Here is a 24,521-nt window from a genome sequence, read left to right on the forward strand (position 1 = left end):
CATAATCGCCCAGGCTATGAGCCATAAAATAAATGGTGTGTTCTAAATAATTTTCCCTAGACACTCATGTCAATTCATTCACACTTGACCGCTTTCCTAAACATGCTCCGCGAGACCGTATATATCATGGCCCTGAGATGACATGCTAAAGTAGCGACATCAAACATTCATTTCATGACATAGTTCTAGGTCGAAAAAAAAAAGGGCACAAAATGGACCATATAATGGTCTACTAAGGCTCATATAGTGACGGAGTAGGGATCTATCCAATCACTCCCTTAATTGGTTGGCTATAGCATATACAGTATAATTTGTATGCTACAGTGGAGCTCTTACTCAACTAGGCTTGTCACACTCAAACACCGTACAAATCTTAGTCCAATTGCCACAAAGTCAACCCACCTGAGTTTCTCAACAAAGTTACACATCAAGTTCATGTACAAGATCTCACATTTGGCTTTATTCAAGCTTCATAAAATTGTGAATACACATCAAATGCGACTCCCATAAGTCTCATCTTAGCCTAGCTAAGGCGACATTCATTATATTATCTTGCACGCTTGCCTAAGTGTCAAGATGATCACTTACTTGATTTACAAAAAAACAAAGTGATCACTTTGTCTCATCCTACTCGCTACTTAAGTGCTAGGGTGATCACCTATGTGAGTAGACCGATCTAAGCCTAGTGACATATTCTCAAATAATGTGTGCTCAGTATGCAATATCAATCACATCACAAGATGAATCAAAATGTATAACATCATTATTGCATAAAGTATGAATAAACATAAATGTCAATAAGGTATCCAAAAACATATCAAATCCTGCAAAGTCCCAAACTCCTAACATGAGCCTAAAAGGCATCTCTAGCAATGGCTTTAGCAAGTGGATCAGCCACCATCCTGCTAGTGGAGATATGTTGGAGGATCACCTCTCCTTGTGTAATAGCAAGACGAATGTAGTTATAACGAGTCTGTATGTGTTTGCTTTTGCTATGATACTTAGGATCTTTAGTATGAGCCAAGGCTGCCATACTATCATAATACATCTTTAATGCTTCATCTGCAAGAGATGTCACCCTTAGGCTTTGGAAAAATCTCTTTAACCAAACAGCCTCTTGTGTTGCTGTTGAACAAGCAACATACTCAAACTCCATTGTGGATAAAGCAATGCAAGACTGTTTCTTACTGCACCAAGAGATAGCTACACCACTAAGTAGAAATGCATAACCTATAGCAGACTTGCGCTCATCTCTAGCACTAGCCCAATTAGCGTCAGAATAACCTCTCAATCTCAAATCTCCACCCTGATAGCAAAGAATGAGATCTGATGTCCCACGAAGGTATCGAAAAATCCTCTTAATTGCTTGCTAATGAACAAGTCTTGGATTACTTTGATAACAACTAACCATACCAACTGCAAAACAGATGTCTAGTCGAGTACACAACATAGCATACATCAGACTTCCAACTGCACTTGTGTAGGGAACTCTTGCAATTTCTCTCTTTTCCTTTTCTGATTTAGGGCAATCTTCAAGGCTTAATGAATGTCCCTTCTCAATTGGAGTGTCTATGGGTTTGGAATTATGCCTATGGAATCGCTCTAAGATCATCTTTATGTAAGTTTCTTGAGACAAACCAAGAAGCTTCTTTAAGCAATCCCTGAAAATCTTAACTTCAAGCACATAATTAGCCTCTCCCATGTCCTTCATTTCAAAAATAGAGGACAACCACCTTTTGGTGGTGACAATCATCTCCATATCATTTCCAGCCAACAAAATGTTGTCCACATACAAAGACAGGATAAGTAAACTCTTTCCTGATCATTTGACATACACACAATGGTCTTCTTCCATCATTTCGAAACTAATCAAAATAATAGCCTTATGAAATTTGAAATACCATTGTCTAAATGCTTGCTTTAGGCCATAAATGGAAGGCTTAAGGCAGCACACTTTGCGCCCTTGTTCCTTGACCTCAAAGCCAACAGGTTGATCCATATAGATCCCCTCATCTTGTTCTCCATTGAGAAATGTAGTCTTTACATCCATTTGTAAGAGTTCCAAATCCAAATGTGCAACAATAGCTAGAATAAGGTGAATAGAGACAAATCTCACTATCGAGGAGAAAGTCTCTTCATAGTCTATCCCTTCACTTTGGGTATAGCATTTTGCCATGAGACAAGCCTTATATTTGTCAATTGATCCATCTACCTTGCGCTTTATTTTAAAACCCACTTGTTTCCAATGGTCTTGCACCTAGGCGAAAGGTCAACCAACTCCCAAACTTGATTCTTTGCCATAGAATCCATCTCATCCCTCATAGCAACTACCCATTCATGTGAAGCAGGTGAAGCTAATGCTTCCTCATAGGAAGCAGGCTCATCAAGGTCCAGTGAATCATATATAAAAGATTCCCCCTCAATCTCAAAATGACAACGGGGAATAGTTCCACGTTCACTTATATGTACCTTGGATCCTTGTGTGTCACTATATAGCGATTTGCTCCCACTAGGAGCCAAATCACTCCCACTATCTTTGGCGATTTCAAGATGAAGTTGTGATTCTCCACCCTTGCCTAAAGATGTATGACACATTCAAGTTTCTTGCAACTCATAAAGCTAAAGATCTTGTTTTGGTTCACTGATGCTTGGAAAATCATCTTCAATTGATAGGCCAAAAATATATTGACCCCTTTGGAAAATTAATTAATTGATTATCCAAGTTAATTAATTAAGTCAATTTAACATGCAATAGTGTGGTAGTACAAACAAATCACCAAATAACTAAATGCAACGGAAAATAAATTTGACACGGGTGATTTATTTACGAATGGGGAAAACCACCGAGGCAAAACCCTATCGGGTGAATTTAAGATCACCACTCCTGAGAATCCACTATTATCAATCACAAGCAGTTACAAGTAAAAGGAATTCCAATACCTAATACAAACCTATAGTTGAACCTTTACCCTAATACCCAATTGGACTTATATTGTAGCGGCAATCTCTCCGTTCAATGCACAAATCCCAATACGCGACTAACCAATGATGTACGGATCCCAGTACGTGACTAACACACCAACTTGAGAAAGATTGTTGGTTGCAAGGTTCTTCAGTTCATCAATAGTGAAGATCAGAAAGCTCCTTGGTCACAAAACCCTTGGCATAAAGATGTAGTAGCTTCTATAGAGAATATGACGAACTAGGGCAATTTCTATCTCCGGTCATAATATGCATGGATTATTCTTTTGCAACGCCTTGCATCACTTGTGACGACTCTTAAAATAATCCTTATATATGTCAAAGGTTGTGAGACAAGAAACCCTACGTAAATACTCAAGGATATGCATGTAATCAAATCTGGAAAACCTAATTTTGTAATTCTTGACAGATATAGCTTGTGTCGAGCTTCTTTCGAGCTTCAACATTAGATCTCGATAGAAGTCTTTTTGTTGAGACTACTGTCAAAAATTAATGAACAACACTTCCTTCACTTGTTTCTTGGTCAGACTTGCATGGTTTCAATACTAAACTTGAAAACTTGTTTCTTGAAGTATTAAACCCATCCTACATTTACCCAATTACAAGTAAAGTGCATTTTGTCAAAGGATTAGCCAATTACATCAAATATGTCCCTAACATCAATGAAGTTGACATCATGAGACTCTATCTCAATCATTCCACCATCAGAATGTTCACCATACATTACATACTTTAAGCTTTCTGAATATCTTATAAAGATTTTCTTACTTGCTCTAGGGCTCGATTTCCCATACTTATGGGAAGTACTATGAACAAAACCTGCATAACCCCAACACCATAAGTTCTCCAAATTGGGTTTTGCACCAATCCATAACTCATATGGTGTTATGGGAACTGACTTAGAAGGCACACGGTTAAGGATGTAGGCAGCAGTCAACAATGCATCCCCGCAAAATGAAATTGGAAGGTAGCTTGCACCATCATCGATCTAACCATCTCTAATATAGAGTACGATTCCTTCTCTTTGCAACACCATTTTGTTATGGAGTACCAGGAATCGTCAATTGCCTGCGTATCCCTTTTTCCTTACACAATTCCTGAAACTATTTAGGCAAATATTCATGACCCCTATTAGTTTGAAAAACCTTTAGGTTCTTTTCTTTCTGATTCTCAACCTCTTCCATAAAGCACTTAAAGTAATCCAATGCTTCAAAGCGATGGGAGATCAGATAGACATAACTAAAACATGAATAGTCATCTATAAATGTGAGAAAATAAGAGGCTCCATGGCATGCCTTAACATTCATAGGTCCACATATGTCCAAATGGACTAATTCCAAAGGATGAGTTGCCCTTGGAGCCTTACCAAAAGGCTTCCTACAAGCCTTTCTAGCTAGACAAGGTTCACACATAGGTAGGCTTACATTAGTGATAGACCCCAATAGGCCTTCTCTAGCTAGTCTAGCCAATCTATCTTTTCCTATGTGTCCAAGTCTAGCATGCCACATTACAGAGTCAGAAACATCATCATTATGAGCAATAAAGGAAAAAGAGGAATGATCTAAATCCAACATATAGAATTCGTTAGATAAATAACCATGTCCATACAAGGTTTTATTTAAATAAAAATCCAACTGAGAACCATTAAAACGAAAACTAAATCCAAGTTTAAGCATAGTAAGTACTGAAAATAGATTACATTGTACACCAGGTGCATGAAGCACATCATGAAGAAGTAATGTACATCCCAAACGCAATTTGAGCTGGTAGGTTCCAACTCCTATGACTTCTTCTTAAGCTCCGTTACCCAAAATAACATAATGTGTGCCTGTTGGTATCTTTTTGTAATCCACACACCCAACTCTATCTCTGGCTATATGTTTGGTTGCTCCTGAATCTACAATCCACCCAAGAATAGTATGAGCAAAAAAAACATGTGTACAAACATAAGTAATAGCAAAGTTGTTAAGAATGGATACCTTCTTCAGCTCAGTGCACTCACGAGCAAAGTGGCCCTTCTTACCACAGTTGTAGCACTTGATCTTTGTCTTGTCCTTCTCAGCACACTTGCCCTTTTGGCGCTTTGCTATCTTGCCTTCTTTAGGCCCAAGGTTACTAGCTCCTTTGGCATTCCTCCCTTGTCCTTTGCGTTTAGGCCTAAATGTCTTTTGCTGCCTAGATTGGGTGATAAGGAGGGTGTTTTGGTGCTCCACCATGCGCTCTACCTCAAGATCGAGATGACAAGAAATATCAGCAAAAGTCTTGATATTCTCACTATGTGTCAAAACAAGCTTTATTTGCCCCTAGGTTCGGCAGTGAACGTATCACTGCTGTGACCTGTTGTTCATCAGAGAGATTATTGCTAGCAGCCTTTAGGTCATGAATCAATGCAGACATTGTCCTTAGATGTTCAGTCATGCTATGCTTTGAATCCATAACATATTGCTCAAACTTCAAAGTAATAGCTCGTAACCTAGTTGTTGAAGTCCCTCCATAGGCAATCTTAAGCTAGTTTCACATCTCTTGGGCATTTGGGTAGTCATTAAACTCCCCAATAAGATCATTGTGCATGCTACTCAGCATAGTGAAGCATGCACAACGATCTTTCTTAACCTAAGACTCATAGGCCTCTAAGTCACGGTGATGTTAGGCAATATTCCCATTTTCAGGTCACATCATCACATTGGTTAGGGTTTCAAGGACCTCTTGTTCATTAAGCAGATATTAAATTTTTCTATGCCACATATCATAGTTGGTTTCATCTAGTTTCTCTCCTTTAGTTAGATCAGCAAATACATTCTTAGTGGCCATGTTCACTACATTCATTACACAAGTTGACATTAGCACATACATTTTTAAATTTTATTTCCAAAAATCCAACTAGACCATGATATTCCTTTCTACATAGTGAGATTGAAAATTTTGCTAAGCTCATAACCCTCTCTCACTATGTAAATTGGAATAACAAATCTAATTGATTTTAAATAAAATTTTGTGAAGAATAAAACATCACATCATCCACATATTAAATCATACATATAACATGTGTCCATAAATCTTTGTGCACAACACATTGTGCATGGGCTCCACTATAAGACCCTTTGGTAATTTCATATAACATGCTAAAGACAAAATTTGAAAATTATAGGTAACTATGAAACACATCCCTTTACATGGCTTCCAAAATTAAATTACATTGCCAAAAACAATGGCCCATAAAAAATTGCCAAAAACATTGGCCCAAAAAATTACATATTCAAGTACCCTACTACAAAGATTCTATTTGTAATTAAAAAAATTGTGGATGCCACGTTACCAAATAATTTCAAAAATTGTCTTATCCATCCACAATAACAATAAATAAAAATATACATATTGCATAAATTACCAATACAATCTCTAACTATAGAGATGAGCCAAAGAGTCTCATAAACCCTTTGGACACATATTCATCAATGCATTCATATAATTTCAATTCAATCATATCACAATATGTTAAAAAGACATCATAAATTAATTCAAAAATTAAATAAATTCCATGCATAATTATACAGAAAATTAGGAAACTAATTTCACAATTTTCTCATATTTTCACAAATTTATTTTAATATCACAATTTAAAAAAAAAAAAAAAAAAAAAAAAAAAAACAATTGCCATCACAATTACATGTATTAAATATATGTCATACTAGAAAAAAGAGGTTTAATAAACAAGAACATTTATAATATAATAAGAAAACCCACTGTGCATGTTATAACATTTGATTTTCATATAATTTTCTGTATTGTTATAACTTATAAGTTATTGCTATGTAAGCAATAACTACAAAATCCATATCTTGCAAAGTTATCCTTTGTAAACTACTATAACCCAATCCACATAGCATTTGTAAACAATAGTGTTAGACTCACATAGCCACTCAACGTGTGGCTTATTTCATTGCTTAGTTCCCATGTTGAAGGAAACAAGTATAAGAATTTGTGTGTAACTAATACACCAAGTCACCAACGTAGGGCTCATCGCTTTAATTTATGGATAACTGTTAAGGACATATTTAATGTAATTGGCTAATCCTTTAACAAAATGCACTTTACTTGTAATTGGGTAGATTTAGGATAGGTTTAGTACTTCAAGAAACAAGAGTTCAAGTCAAGTATTAAAGCCATGAAGATTGGACCAAAAACAAGTGAAGAAAAATTGTTCATTAAAACTCGACAGATACTTCGACAGAAACAGTATCTATTAAGATTTAAGAGCAAGCTCGACAAAAGTTGAATCTGTCGAGATCTGCGAAATCAGAATTTCCAAATCTGAGTTTTGGCCCTAGCTAACATGTATGTGTAGCGTTTCTTTTCTCACAACCCTAGACATATATAAGGCTTATTTTAAAGGCCGTTAGAGAACATACGCAGAAAGTGACCTAGTGCCCTATTCTCTCTGTAAGAAGTTACTGTGTCTTTTGCGCGTAAAGGTTTGTAACCAAGTACTTCTTGATCTTCATTGTTGATGAAGTGAAGAACTTTATAGCCAACAACATCTTCAAGTTGCTGGAGTTAGTCACGTACTAGGATCCGTGCATCATTAGTTAGTCACGTACTAGGATTTGTGTAAAAGAGTAACGTTCATATATTGAAGAGTTCAGAGGTTCTGAAGCAGTAGAAGGTTTCTGCTGTAAGTTCATCTATGGGGATTGTAGAGTCTAGGAGCAAAGATTTTGTACTAGATCTGAAACTTCTCTTTACTGTAGTGAATTGCTTTTCGGGAAGGTTTCCCCCAGATTTTTCACTGCGAAACTAGTTTGTTTCATTGGTTTTCTTGAGACATCATATCTTGTCTTATTTACTATTCTGTTGTGCATGATATTGATGTTTGTTTGTTTTAACAAGGTTTATTCATAATAAATCCAATTAACAACTTAGATTTAAAACTTGTTAATTCTATCAACTAGGGTCTAAATTTCCCAACAATAACCAGTCAAGCACTAAGCAGAGTGGTACACGCATGGTTAACTACTACATGACAATTTTAAATGAGTGAAAAATGTATTTTTCTTTTACTGTTCATCACAACAATTTTTCGGATTACATATAAACATTCAAAAAATTACAGCTTTTTATTTCTCTCTCTACAGCCATAACGTGCTTCTAAAAATTACAGATTTGAAAATTAAAAATTACTTAAACTTTTAATTTTAGCATGCATATAGGATTACATATATCAGAGATCATGGCATCATTCAAGAGCGAAAACAAGCATAAAATGGCTCTGATATCAATGTTGAAAAGTTATATACTTTATTAGAGATCATATAGACACATACCTTTGGTGGAATAGATCACCAAATTGCCGAATCTTGTTCGTTGCTTGCGTTACAAACTCTTCACGATCTCCTTTGTAGAACACCTCCAAGTTGCAGGAGAGGCTACTAGAGTCTCTCCTAATTTTTACGCTCCAAATTCTAGGGAACAATAGATGGTGTCCCAGAGAGATAGCTTATTTTGAGAAAGTACTCAAAAACTATACATATATTCACTCACTGTATGTCTCTTATTAATCTAACTGATGTAGGAGTATTTATCTTCTTCTTATTAAAATTTATGGTATTTTTATCCCAAAAAAAAAAAAAAAAGATCTATATTATTAGGCGTGTATATTACTACACTAACATAAAAAATTTCAACATACAATCAATTGTTAGGCAGTATATAGCATAAAGGTAGAAAGTCTAAGAAATGCATTCTCAAAAGTCAAAAAATTAAGCAAAGAAGATAGGTACTTTCATTAGACCATAAACATTTAAGTACCTAGGACGGTGAGGAAGAAATTTGGAAAGTCACTGATATCATCAGAAAAACGAAGTTTTATTTTAACACGTTTGCCAGGAACTAGGCAAAAGTACGAGAGTTACATCCACGAAATTTAAATCGTGGTGGAAAACTAGTCTACTGCACAGTTGACCCAGCAAGCTGATTTCTTTAATTAATTATTGCCAGTTTCTGAACCCTAAATGGCCGCATATAGTGTCATACATATTACATAGGACAAGGTTTATTTATTTATTTGTTTTTATTAAACAATTAATATCATACATAGGAGGCGGATAAGTTTTTTTTCTTTTGAGGAAAAGAAGTCGGATAAGTTAAAGTAAGGATATATAATGAAAAATATTGTATACGTGGATACTTATCTTGTCGCAAGTATAATAATAATAAATATAAATATACCTCGTTTTGCTCACTTCAATTTTTTTTTTTTAATAGATAAAATCATCCATTTAAGATTATGACACCTAGAATTTTCAATTCGAAAAAAAAAATTGTATTAAGTCCGCAATAAATAATAATACTTAAAAAACCTCCAATACAAACAAATTCAATCATGTCACGACTACAATATTCAATATGCCATATCTAGTGTATAGCCTTTGCACGAAGGTTCACCCCATGGATATTGATAAAATCCACCTTAAAAACACCCCAATCTCCACATCACCAATTACATAATTTAGATCACGTTCATGGCCCACATAATGCCCCCATGATCATTGTTGTAGCATTTATTAAAATAAATTAACAAATAACATCTTTAGCGCATTCATCACAGTTTCAGTTAGAAGCTACAGCTTCGAAATTTTTTTTTTTTTTTTTTTTTTTTTTTTTTTTTTTTGAGAAAGAGCTTCGAATTAATTCATGACAAAGAGTACAATCAAAGTTTCATACAAACACTATCAAATTAAATTCACAAATACAATAGCTTAAAGATATAAGAATGAAACGTGAGATGTGAAGATAATTCCATCGAGTTTTAAGATATCCAAGAAACATAGAAACAGATAATGCCATTGAGTTTTTTTTTTTCTTTTTTTTCTTTTTTTCTTTTTTTTCGATGAGATAAAATTTCTACTCTAACCTAATCTAAGTATATATGTGTGTGAAACTCCCTCTTGGAGACTTGAATCCCGACCCTTACCTCCCACATCCCATAAGCATTTATACTTATGAAACGACCACTGCACCAATAGTGCGCAGTGGTGTCATTGAGTTTTAAGATATCTAAGAAACATAGAAATATATATGTATATATATATATATATATATATATATATATATATTTAAAAGATAAAGCATGGAGTATACTATTGTTACACTCCAGTTAAGCCACTTCATCCGTTACGTCATGGCCACATCATTATTTTTTTCATATTTATTTGTAACACTTCTATTAATTTTAGGCGGTTTTAACTTTACTTATTCTTCTACTTTAATTTTGATTTTTTTTTTTTAGAAAAAAATTTTACAAGATAGAAATTCTATTCTACTTTAATTTTGATATTATAACTAAATAATAAATCAATAAAATAAATAAATAAAGTATTGTCTATACATATTCATCTTAAGGGGTTTTAATTTTACATATAATTTTTCCATTTTTCTTCCTTATATTTTGGATTTTCTTATTTGCATCCTTTTACTATAAATTTGTCATTCTCCTATTCTATGCGTATTTTTCCCACACAAAAAGGTTATCTCTCTCTCTCTCTCTCTCTCTCTCTCTCTCTTAAGGACATATTTTTATATAATTGGCATATCCTTTGACAAAACACACTTTATTTGTATTTAGATAAATCTAAGAAGGTTCAAGATGATCATTACAAGTGGTTAAATTGAAAACATGAAAATTACTCAAGAACTACTTAAGAAAAGTGCAATCTGCAAGTCTCGATACCTCCTCAACAGAAGCTCGATCTATCGAGATTCATTAAAGCTCGACACATGTCTCAATCTATCGACCTTACGGGATTCAGACTATAGCCAGTAATGTTTCTATTCTAAAAGGCTATTTGTTTATTGGTTTGTATAATCCTTATTGAAATAGAAAAGTCCAAGGTTTGTGTAAACCTATTTGAAATAGAAGAGCCCATTAAGCTCCTATTTAAAGGAGATGGAAAACGAAAAACCTAACCCTAGAGAGCTTCATAAGGTTTTCTTTTTGAAACCCTAGCCTCCTCCTACAAAAGAAAGAGTTCTTGCTACGTTTCTTGTACACCTTTAGGTTTTGTAACCACGCAAAGCCTCTTGCCCCAACATTGAAGATCTTATTGTTGTTTCTATGTGAAGCTGCTGCAAATCAACTACAACAATCAAAAGGTTGCTGTGAGTTAGTCACGTACTAGGATCCATTCATCATTGGTTAGTCACATATTGGGAGTCGTGCATTGAAATGAGAGATTGCCGCTACACTACAAGTCCAATTGGGTATTGGGGTAAGGGTTCAACTGTAGGTTGATATTAGGTACTGGGGTTCCTTTTACTGGTAACCGCTTGTTTTGATAATAGTAGATTCTCGGGAATAGTGACCTTAAATTCACCCGTTGGGGTTTTGCCTCGGTGGTTTTCCCCATTCATAGACAAATCACCTGTGTCAAATTTATTTTCTGCTGCATTTAACTTAGTTGGTGATTTGTTTGTACTACCATACTTATTACATGTAATTGAATCTAATTAATTCACTTGGCTAATTAATTGATTAATTTACCAAATGGGCCAATACATTCTTGGCCTATCACTCTCTCTCTCTCTCTCTCATATTTTTTTTCATATTTTGTTGGATTTTTTTCTTGCATCTCCATGTTAGATTGATAAAATTTGCATTCTTTAAAACTCTGCTTTTCGTTTTTTTTTTTTAACTGAAAAATGAAATTGATGAAGAATAAAAAGAAAAATTATAAAAAATGGTCTATAAAAAAAAAAAAAAAAAAAGTATTCACATGTCTTGCTTAATCATTGATAATAGAAAAGATACAACCTGACAATTGCCCCATAGGAGGATCTCCTACCTACTAGAGGTTTGTACCCCCATTTTCTTATTATTGACTAATTCATATGTGTTCATTGATGCAAGGTTTTTTATTTTTTATTTTTTTTATTTATATCATCTTATTTACAACACTAAATACGTTTAAGGGTGAACTACGTATTTAGTCCCTAACCTTTATACCATATGTCAATTTGATCCCTGACCTTTCAAATGTGTTAATTTGGTCCCTAACACTTAAATATTGTGTTAAAATAGTCTATACTATTAAATGATGGATGAAAAATGCTGATGTAGCTAACAGTCCAAATAAAAAATAATTTTTATACCATGTGTAATGCCACATGAAATAAAAAATAAAATTAAAAACTTTTGGTCATAAGAATCTGCTTTAAAATTTAAAATTATAAAATAAAGTAAAGAAAATCATTTGAATCCCAAACACCCTTCAAACCAAGACCCATGGCAACCCTTCTCCTCCACCAATTTACAAACCCCAAGAAAACCATCATTGTGTAGTTGAGACCATAGCAGCAAATAAAGCCTTACAAATAGCATAGGCTACAAGTGCAAGAAAGTAAGAAATTGTTTGAGGAGATGAGGATGGAGGCTCACGGTATCCATGCCTCTGTCGCCAAACCCACTTACCGTCGCCCATTTAATTTCACTCCCATATTTCAGTTGCATACACGACGTCGTCATTGTCTTTATAGCTTGCATCATCATTGGGCATAATGTGTTTTCTCTTTTGGGATGTTAATTGGATTGAGCATCAACGCTAGCTGGTAGGTTTTGTGAGAGACCGCAAAAAGAGGGGTGCTCTAAAAAAAGAGATTTGGGTGTTTCAGGCACCTCTCTTTTTGGGTAAGTGTGTGGAGTTGCCATTTATTTTTTCTTTTGTACAAAAAAATAAGAAAAAATAATGTACAATTACATGTCAAAATACATTAAATGTCATTGATAAAAAAAAATAAAAATAAAATAAAAAGACAAAAAGTGTACAATTTTGGTAGCATAACCTTACAAGGCTTTGGTCCTAATTACAATCTATGCAAAAAAAAAAAAAGTATATATATATATATATATATACAAAGCTCTGATCCTAGTTACAATCTACCAAAATTAAAGGTAAAACAATAATCTACTAACCAAAATCCTAAGTTCGGGGGCTAGGTTACGGAATGGGAAGGTGTTAGGCATCCATTCCACCCAGACAGAGTCTGGTCTTCTAGACTCTAATGACTATTATATACCCTTTTGTATGATTTTGAATGAAATGTTGTAACACACATGATAAACACTTGGCAAAATTAATTTAAACGAATTTGTCTTATGGATATGTCCTCTTTTAAAAGAAAATTCAGATCTTTTTTTTTTTTTTTTAAATGAGATTTGATTTGTAAAAATCAAATCTGTTTTTGTAAAGGGTAAAAAAAATGGGATTGGGTTAGTAAAAACCATACCTATTTTTTTAGGATAAAAAAAATGAGATTAGTTTAATAAAAATCATATATGTTTTTGAAAGGGTAAAAAAAGATTGTGTTAAAAGAGGATTCATATTCATGAGATAAACTTATTATGCATGCACCACATATTAAAAAGAAAGACTTTAACCTAACTCTTAATTCCTTCTTTGAAATTTCAAAATCTACAATTTTATAAAAAAGAAAACATTTTCAGAAAAAATTTTCAGATCTGTATTTAAGGAAAATACATACCAGTTTTGTGATTAGAAAAAATATAGACTAGTTTTGGATCAGAAAAAATACAGATATGTATTTAATGAAAATATAGATCAGTTTTGTGTTCAAAAAAAATACAGATCTATATTTAATGAAAATACAAACCAGTTTTGTGATCAGAAAAAAAAATACAGATCTGTATTTAATGAAAATAATGACCAATTTTGTGATCAGAAAAACACAGATTTGTATTTAATGAAAATACAAACCAATTTTGTGACCAGAAGATACAAATCTGTATTTAATGAAAATATAGACCAGTTTTGGATTTTTAAAAAAAGGGTTTTGATAATCATTAGCAGATTCCGAAATCAAAGAAAAAATCAAAACAGACAATCAACTAAAGAACATGTCAAAAGAAAATTCCAACTCAATATCTAAGCATGGCAAACATAAATTAAAAATAAGGCATAATAAAATCAAACATATTAATCAAATTTATGCAATGAATAATCACAACATATTAATTAATGGAAAAGAAAAACAGACAGAAGAATGAAACTAGATACCTCTTGCATGAGCGTGCTCTTCAACATGAGAATATTTTAGAAATCAAAGAAGTTTTCACTTCTTTGAGGTCTAAAATACTTTACTTACAAAAAAGATGTTCTTAAAGTAGAAACTTCCAGAATGTCTTTAAGGTAAGGGGAGCAGAGAAGTCAGAAAAGAAAAGCCCCTAGTTTTGATCTTTTTCCTCTATTTATAGAGGTTAGGATGCTTAAAAAATAAGCTGAATGAGATCTTATACGAATTGGAACGCATCCTTATCTCTAAAAATCCAAAAAAGATAAGTTTTATCTCAATCAGGAGGTTCCCAAGCCAAGCCACACATTTGGGCCAATCGGCATTTGGGAAGTACCGATCAACACTTGCCATGTGCCGACAGGCCCTCTTGGGTGCCAGGCTTGCACTTGAGTTTTGGATCGATTTGGATTCTTTTTTGAAATATTTTTGAGCTAGAAATTGCACCTAGACGCGTTTTTAATTGGTGTTCTAAAAATTAATCCATTTTTCTTGATATTTAGATCTTTAAAGTGATAATTATCTTATAGTTAAATATTCTAAAAGAGACTTAATTATCCACAACTTCTTTCTTATTTGATTATCCACTTTATTCTCATGCAAGCAGGCCTATTTTTGACACTAACCAATCAAAATTAATTCAAATTAATCACGCATGGTTGGTTCCACCCAAAGAAAACGCATGCGGACTGTAAAAACTTGATCATGTGATATCTTTCAATCCAACGATCCAATTTGGGAATCGGACATACCATTGCAACCATTAGAATCTTAAGATCATTTTTATGATATACAATATATGAATTAATGCATGTAATGCAACTCTAAATTTTCAGTATATGAATGGTCACTCTATCCATCTTCCAAGATTAAATTATGGGTGCAAAATCGAGTGTATTCAAAATGCCCCTCATTGATAGAGCTTGCAAAGCATATGTCAATGTAAAACAAAGACATTGATTTTAGTAGCCATGATTTAATCGAGGTTGATCTTTCAAAGATTACCTAACCCTAGAACCTAAAAACTTAGGGCATAGAACTAGTGTTTTGCTGTTTTGAAAATTGATAATTATGAATACATGATCTACTTGATAATTGATAAACTTGAGGTGAATCTTGAAATCTGAGGTGACTGAGAGGCTTCTCTATCTCAGTCAAGATCTGGGGTGATTAAGAGGCTTCTCTATTTCAATCTGCATGTGGGAGGCGACCAAGAGACTTCTTTATCTTGATCTAAATGGGAGGTAACCAAGAGGCTTCTCTATCTTGGAACTTGTGGTGATTGAGAGGCTTCTCTATCTCAATCTGAAACTATGGGCAACCAAGAGGCTTCTCTATCTTGATCTGAGTGGGAGGTAACCAAGAGGCTTCTCTATCTTAATCTGAATGGGAGGTAACCAAAAGGCTTCTCTATCTTGGGAACCTAAGACGATTGATAGGCTTTTCTATCTCAATCTGAAACTCTGAGCAACCAAGAGGCTTCTCTATCTTGATCTGAAGGGAAGGTAACCAAGAGGTTTCTCTATCTTGGGAACCTAAGGCGATTGCTTGCAAAAGATCAAAGTTTGAGATTAGATTTTGAATGATTGGTGCTTTGTTGTTCAACTATTTTGGGATGTGTGATTTTTCTCTCTTTTTTTTAGACTTGAATTTGCTCTTTAGAAAGGAAAACCATTGATTTTTTGTAGTCCTTTGAAAAAAAAAATTTGCTATCACTTATTCTTCTTTTTCTTCTTCTTCTTCTTCTTCTTCTTCTTCTTCTTTTTTTTTTTTTTTTTTTTTTTTTTTTGAGATTTGAAATTTGAAATTTTCTTTGAAAAGTGACACCCTTTGTTCTTGATCATCCTTGAAAAATTATTTTTCTTCGTTCAAAATTGAAAATTTCTTCAAATTGATACCCTCTGTTTTTAAAATCTTTGAAAAGCCTTCTTTTTCTTTTCTTTTTCTTTTTTCACATTTTAGAAAAAAGAAGAAAGAAAAAAAAAGATTTTTTTTTGTGAGTTGACCGAGTCAACTTAGTCAAACCTAAGTTGACTTAACAACTAAAGTGTGACAAAAAAAAGGGGGGGGGGGGGGGGAATTTTTGGCCCCCTTTATGCTTGTCTCCATTTTTTTTTTTTACTTCTCCTTCTTTGTTCTCTCTTCTTCCTCCATTGTTACTATTCACAAGCTTCTTCCTCTGGCATTTTCTTCATCTTCACACCATTTCTTCCTTAGAAAATCACTTATTTAGGCTTCTATACTTGATTTCATCCATTTCCCTCAATATCTTTTTAGATCTTTGTGTTCATGACCACCTTTGCAACAAACCCATTTTCTTGAAACCCATCTCCAAACCTCCATTTTTTGCACTTTCATGGCATCTTATAAGGGGCCATCTTTTCTTACTTTTTCAATGGGAAGAAATATCATCCATCCCTTGAAATGGAATGAGCAAAAGGGGCTTCTTCAAGACCCTAAAACCCATGCTCCACACTCCAAAAAGGACTTCAAGGTGAGCTCATTTTTGTTTCTTTGTTTTTGGCAAATTTGTTGATTTTATGTTTTGTTGAGAGCTTGATGGTGGGACATTGTCACTTTGTTGTTTTTTTTTCTTGTTGGAATTTTGAACATTGTATGATTTGGTTGGAAATCCTTGTGTGATCATGTTGTGCTCTTTGTTTTGGGGTATTTTTGAATTGTTGAGTTATTTGGTATCATAAAATTTGGACAATGTTGAAGATTCATGAAGCTTTGCACTGTATATAGCTTGTGGTATTGTTGGATGAATCTTGACTTGAATGTTGTGGATATTGGAATCATGAAAATTTGATGTATAGGCATGGTTAAACAAACTCATTTTTTATGAGTGTGGAAATTTTGTTGGAATGTGCAGGTCTTATTTCATGATCATGAATTTTTTTTTTTTTTTTTTTTTTGACAGTGAAGTTAGAATTTTATTAAAAATATCGATAAAACCCAGAGAAATATACAAGCTATTCATGTCCACTAACATCAGGTAAAGACTACACAACATAAATTAGGGAGCTCCAATCAGGCTGGGTGTCTGTGTTCTTGCGAGATGCTTCGACATGCGCTGGTAGTCTTGTAGCAGGGTCATGGCTCCGTGGAGTATGTCAGCTGGTTGGGACTGCTTTCGCTCGAAGTAAACCCGGTTTCTGGCGTTCCAAATGGACCAAGTGACCATTGCCCATACTCCTAATTCCTTCACCGTGAGCTTCCCTTTCATTTTTCTCGCAAGGGAGTGAAAGTCCTGTGCTGCAACTGTACATTTCTGCAATTTTCCTTTGACTAGAGCCCACACATTGGTGACTAGTGGGCACTCCCATAAGGCATGACAGACCGTTTCTTCTTCGTATCTACAAATTTCGTAGCAAGGATCAATAGGCAATCTCCTTCTAGCAAGGTTAGCTCATGTGGGGAGAATATCAGAGCATGCTTTCCAAAGGAAGGTTCACACCTTCGATGGAATATCCATTTGAATGCTCGAAAATGTGTGAAAATACAAGAGCTATTTAGACCCCCAAATTAAAGTTACGACTCGATTGATTTTACTCTAACTTAATACTAAGTACGGAATAGAGTAAATGCAAGCAGATAAATAAACAAGCTACTCTAACCCATAAACATTATAACACAGCAGTAAAATGAAAGGTAAAAGAGTAGGGAAAAAGAATGCAAACACAAGATAACACGCCGATGTGTTATCAAAGAGGAAACCAAAGAACTCGACAAAAAAGCTCTCCGCCACCCTCCAAGCAATAATCAATCCACTAGACAATTAGTTGGGATACATGGATTCGCAAGAGACCCTTCAAGCCTAATCTACCCGATGTACCTAAGCCCTCCAAGCTCCTACTCCAACAAGGCTTCTCGGAACCGTGTCTTATCTAGCTCTTCGAATCCCGCAACAAGCTCTATGTTGCATATACCATCCTTGGCTTCTTCCAATACTTCCCAGCAACACCAAAACCTCACTGAATACTCTGAAAGGGTGTGGTAAGTGTTTGGGCTATCAACCTCTCAATGGTATGGAAATGAAGAGGTAGTAGTTAAGGAAAATCCACAAGCAATTGTGTGGAGGATTATGGGTATAACAATCTCTAACTCTCAAGGTTTGTGGCTAGGGTTTTCTCTCTGAAACACTCCTCAACATCTGTGGGTAATATGGGTATATATAGTGTGGGTATAGAAAGTGTGTATCAGATAGCACAGTCTAGCAAAACAGAATGTTTCGCGAGTGTCTCGCGGGAAGGCCTTACCCGCGAGCTACTCGCGAAACACAACTGCCTCCATCTGTCCTGACTCTTCGCATTCCAATCATGTGCAGGGCACATGCATCATTTCGTGGGATGCTTAGTCGCGAGCTACCCGCGAAAACTCTTCTGTCTTCAATTACTTGAGTCTTCACACACTCTCTCTCTCTCTATCACACAACCCTTACAATTAAATCCCACAATAAATACAAGATACAAAAGATTGAATAAAATTACAATTGAATTTGACACAGAATTAAAGCAACAAAACATATAGTTGTAAATTACAACTTTACACCATTTTCCACAATTTGTGCCAAAGCCTCTTGTCTTCCTGCGCTTTGGAATGCTCGACCCCATCACCGTGATTCAAATGAAGGGCAACTAAGTAGGCAGACCGGACTGTGAAACATTGGGCTTTGTTTTCTTTCCAGCAAATTATGTCCGATGTTTAGGTATGGAAAATTTTTGTGGTGGTATGGATTTTTTTTTTTTTTTTTTTTACATGGGATTTTTTTGAACATGGGATTTTTTTAGACATGGAATTTTTTGGACATGGAAATTTTTTTTTTTTTTTTACATGGGATTTTTTTTTTTTTTTGACATGTAATTTTTTTTGTTGGGATTTTGGAATGAGTATTTTGAGACATGGTGTTTTGTGGACATCTCAATGTGGGCATGAAATGATTGCCTCAAGAGTCGAGGTAGTCCCCAGATGTTGAAAGGCAAGTGGGAGATATTGTCCGCAGACATTAAGAACGTCATTAATGAAGTCGGCTTCCAGACCTTTTTCTAAGCTCTCTTGGATCATGATGCCAACGAGAATAAGGACATTCAATTACTCCTTGTTTTGTCAAAGCGATTCTGGGACACTACTTGCACTTTCCATTTTCCAGGCTTGAGAGTTAGAGATTGTTTTACCCACAATTCTCTACATCATTTCTCTAAAGTTTCCACATACTCCTACCTCTCCATCTACACATACTTGAGAGGTTCTTAGCCCAAACACTTACCTCACCCACTTTGAATGTTGAGAGAAGTTTTGGTGCCTTTAGGAAACATTGGAAGAAGCCATTGAGTGGCAGATGCAATCGAGCAAAATTGTAGGATCTAGATAATTAGTGAAGACAAGACTCCGAGAAATCCGTTGGTAGCAGGAGCTTGGAAGGCTCAAGTACATTGAGTAGATTAGGCTTGGAGGGTCTTTTTGATATTCATGTACTCCATCTTATTCACTAGTGGATCGATTTCGGCTTAAAGGACCACGGAGAGATTTTCGCCGAGTACTTCAATTTCCTCTTCGATAACACATCTCGGTGTTATCTTGTGTTTGCATATCTCTTCCCTACTCTTTAAGCTTTACCTTTATTGCTCACTGTACTTGCTTATGGCTTAGAGTAGTGTTACCAATTTATTGAGCGTGCTTTACTCTTGTTCTACACTTAAATAAGTTAGAGTAAAAACAACTAAGTTGTAATTTAAAATTAAGAGTCTAAACAAGCATTAGTGTTTCCACACTAATTGAGCTTTCACTAAGATTATAAAATATATCACATTACCTTCTCAAATGGGGGTGATCTTACCTTATTTATTGGTAGAGATGCAATAATTTATTGAATTGACAAAATTTGCCCATACTAAAAAAAAAAAATATATATATATATATATATATATTACTCATGAGCATTACCAAAATATCAAAAAACCTCTAAAATACCCCAAAACCTCTAAAATGACCAAAATACCCTTAGAACTTCCAAAATAACTAAAATGCACCCCGAATATCTAAAATATCCCAAAAACCTAAAAAAATGACCAAAATGCCCCCAAAACCTCAAAAATGGCCACAATACCACCAAAACTTTTAAAATAACCAAAATACCATCCTTGAAACCTTTGAAAATGACCAAAATAGTCCTAAACCTAAAAAATGGCCAAAGTACACTCAAAACCTCTCAAACGAGCAAAATACCCCTAAACCTCAAAAATGACCAAAATACCCTCGAAACCTCAAAAATGACCAAAAACCTAATAAATTACTAAAATTACACCGAAACCTCTCAAACAACCAAAATACCCTGAAACATCTAAAATGAGCAAAAATACTTTAATATCTCTAAAATGACGAAAAATATCCTAAAACCTAAAAAATGACAAAAAAATACCTCGAAACCTCTAAAATAACCAAAATAATCTTGAAACCACTAAAATGACCAAAATACCCCCAAAACCTGAAAACAACAACAAAAAAATACCCCGAAACCTCTTAAATGACCAAAATAGCCCTCAAATCTCTAAGGCGAAAGCACTATTTTGGTCCTTACATTTTGAGGTCAAGGTCAATTTGGTCCTTATATTTTGATAGCGGTCAATTTGGTCTCTGTTATTTTCAATTTGCAATTAATTTGATCCTTCACTATCAACAAAAAAAAAAAAAAAAAAAAATTAATTTGATCCTTACCGTTAACTCACTAACGGAAAATGCCCACATGGCAAATGAATTGCATTGTTGGCATGCCTAATATTAAAATATTAAATAAAATGTTGATGTGTCTAAATTTTAGTGACCACTCAGCACTTACATGGTAAAAAAAGCCCCATCAGCTTTTTTTTTTTTTTTTTTTTAATTTCTTCTCTAATTGTTTCCTTTCTTTGTTTTATCTTTTATTTTTCTTGCAATTTCGTTAACCAAAGATAACTTTATTTTACTTTTACACAATGTTCTTCATTGTTCTTCCCCCAAACCCAGAATCTGTAGTTACTAACCAAACAAAATTTTTACCTCATCATTTACTTTACCAAATATTTTTTGGCTCAACACCATTCATTATTCTTCTTCCCCAAACCCAGAATCTGTAGTTGGGGAGTTTAACCAAATCTAAACATTCTTACAAATTATAAACTACAAACCCATCTTCAGCAACTTCGTGGAGGAGCTTCAGCATTTGCAGCAACAACCGTTGACATCTCATCAATCAAAAATTTTGTTTAGTTTTTCTCTTGTTTTCTCAGCAAAAAAACAGAGGCTCACTCAAATACACATCCAAAGTAAACCTATAAATCAACCCAAACCAAACCCACAACCAAATCAAAAAATCTTTTGTTGTTATGCCCAATAGATTCGTCATACGGCATTGTGGCACTAGATTGTATCTAAACTCCAAACACCAAGCGGTGCTTTTGGGATGGGTTTATACCCAGTGGATTAGGAGAAATTATACACTTATTTAAATTTCTGTTTTTTTTTTTTTTTTAAATCTAACTCACCAATTTTAAACAGGTGGGAATCTTTTAGTATAATGGTGGATCACGTCACTTGTCCACCATAAGGACTTTATAATTTCTCGTGGATTAGGGATGGGTTTCAATTATTGGTTTGGGGCCTTTAGTTGTTGGAGGTCTAGTGGGTGGCTTATGGGTCTCGAATGGTTAGCTTTTGAGATGAAGGTGTTAGTTGATGGTGGGATTTTTTATTTTGATTTTGTTTGAGAGAGTGGCTTGAGAAGAGGGAGATAAGACAACCATGAAGGAAGGAATTAATTGTGCTCTATTTCTTTAGGAGACAAGTGGGCTTTTTGGTTTCAACTTTTGACATATAAGACTTAAAGAAATTGAGAGATGGAGAGGTGGAGATTAAAGATTAAGGAGACTCAAAGAAACGAAGGGCACTCTTCAGTGTTTTTTTAAATTTTTTTTATTAAAGAAATTGTAAGAAATATAAAATAAAAATAAATTGTTATATATATATATATATTTAAAAAGCTAACATGGTTTTTTTTGATAAATAAGTGTTGAGGTGGCCACTAAAATTTAGATACATCAGCATTTTAATTAATATTTGAGAAATGATATGTCTACAACATTTTTACAAAATTTTTACAACAAATCCTAAGTGGCAAGTTGTTACTAGTTGTTATTGTTGAGGCAAAAAAGTAATCTTAGTGTTAGTTTGAAATTTGAACCAATAACAACTAACCACCTGTGATTTGTCGTAAAAATGTTGTAAACATAGCATCTCTCTTAATATTTTAATATTAGACGTGCCAACAATGCAATCCATTTGCCACATAGGCATTTTCCATTAGTAAGTTAACGGCAGGAACCAAATTGATTACAAATTGAAAATAAGAGGGATCAAATTGACCTCTACCAAAATGTAAGGACCAAATTGACAATAATCCAAAAATGTAAGGACCAAAATAGTGTTTTTGCCAATCTCTAAAATGACCAAAATAACAACAAAACCTCTAAAATTATCAAAATAACCCTAAAACCACTAGAATGAGCCGACAAAACTCAATACTTCGAAAATAACCAAAATACCCCAAACATCTAAAATGATTAAAATACACCTCAAAATCACTAAAATGACCAAAATGCCCTAAAAACCTCTAGAATGAGTAAAAAAAACTTGAAACCTCTAAAATGACCAAAATACCCCCAAAATCTATAAAATGAACAAAATACTCTTAAAACCTCAAATGAGTGAAAATTCCCACGAAGCCTCTAAACTGGCAAAAATACCAAAAAATCTATAAAATGACCAAAATATACCCAAACCTCAAAAATGACCAAAATTCTCTTAAAGTCTATAAAATGATCAAAATTCACAAGAATCTAAGATTACAGTGATGTAACATTACACCTTGATGTAAGGGGGCGTTTGGATTGTCATGATGTGCCTTTGATGTGATGTACATCACCTTAAGTGACATTAAGGTGTTTGGTTCATTTAATTTTTTCTACCATTACCGTAATCGAAGATTACAAATTATATCACATCACCTTCTCAAAATGACTAAAATGCACCACAAATGTCCAAAATATCCTAAAAACCTAAAAAATGATCAAAATGCCCCCAAAACCTCCAAAAGGACCACAATACCCCCAAAACTTTTTAAAAGACCAAAATACCATTGAAACCTCAAAATTTACCAAAATACCCTCGAAACCTCTAAAAATAACCAAAATACCCCTAAACCTAAAAAACGGCCAAAATACACTAGAAACCTCTCAAACAACCTAAATACCCTTGAAACCTCAAAAATGACCAAAATACCTCCAAAACCTCTAAAATGATGAAAATACCCCCAAAAACCTAATAAATTACTAAAATAACCCCGAAACTTTTCATACCACCAAAATACCCTAAAACATCTAAAATGATCAAAATACCTCCAAAACCTCTAAAATGAGCAAAAATACCTTGATACCTCTAAAATGACCAAAATACTCAAATAAAAGTGAAAAGCCAAAGTTAGAAACTTTACCTCAACACTAGAACTCTTTAGAGCTTGCTTTTGACCGTTTCCCTTAGTCACTCTAGTCACAACCTAATAAATTACTAAAATAACCCCGAAACTTTTCATACCACCAAAATACCCTAAAACATCTAAAATGATCAAAATACCTCCAAAACCTCTAAAATGAGCAAAAATACCTTGATACCTCTAAAATGACCAAAATACTCAAATAAAAGTGAAAAGCCAAAGTTAGAAACTTTACCTCAACACTAGAACTCTTTAGAGCTTGCTTTTGACCGTTTCCCTTAGTCACTCTAGTCACAACCAATTCAAAATAAGTTAGTAAACTTTAGAACTCAAAGATCAAGACAAAAAAAAAGGTCTCAATCAAATAAAATTTACTTGAGAATATTTTGTAAAAAACTCTCTTTGATTCACTATTTTCTAGTGAATCTTATGTGTTTTACCACCGGAATCCGTTTTCTTTGAAAAAGTATATTTTACGGCTTTATATAGTCGAAAAATAGGAGTTTTAGGTGGCTCTCAGACGTTGTGGGATTCATTCCAAACCAAGTTTTAAATGCAAAAAACTTGCCTTGCATAGTTTCTAGAACCCTTGCATTCTTACGCATGCACGTGTATACGTATGCATGCCCTAGGATTTCCGTGGCATTTCTTTTCCAAAAATAAGTTATATTTTCTATAAAAACTTTCCTCAAGTCAATTTTCATTTGATTAGGCCCTAAACCAACCTTAGGCTTTAAAATTCTAACATCATTAAGAAACAAGGGCCCGAATCTTAAAGGGTATTAAATGCAGTGTCTACAATGACTAAGAGAGATTTGAGAAGTGAGATTGATTAGGGTTTTAGAATAGTTAGTGATATACATAGTTAGGGTAGTTTAGTCATTTTAATGTATAAGGGTCGGGTTCAAGTTCGGGGCAAGTATGCATAATACCC

At 34.2% G+C, this 24,521-nt stretch overlaps 1 long non-coding RNA gene across 1 annotated transcript; it reads right to left on the reverse strand.

Annotated features, from left to right (window-relative positions):
- Nucleotides 1–4,626: 4,626 nt before the first annotated feature.
- Nucleotides 4,627–8,588, reverse strand: LOC126703532 (uncharacterized). Its single transcript, XR_007648113.1, has 3 exons — nucleotides 8,304–8,588; nucleotides 4,962–5,319; nucleotides 4,627–4,879 (listed from the first exon to the last, which is right to left on the reverse strand). It is a non-coding gene; the product is annotated as an uncharacterized LOC126703532 (long non-coding RNA).
- Nucleotides 8,589–24,521: the final 15,933 nt, after the last annotated feature.

This window comes from Quercus robur, chromosome 10, assembly GCF_932294415.1.
Source record: "Quercus robur chromosome 10, dhQueRobu3.1, whole genome shotgun sequence".
In the NCBI taxonomy this organism is placed as follows: Eukaryota; Viridiplantae; Streptophyta; class Magnoliopsida; order Fagales; family Fagaceae; genus Quercus; species Quercus robur.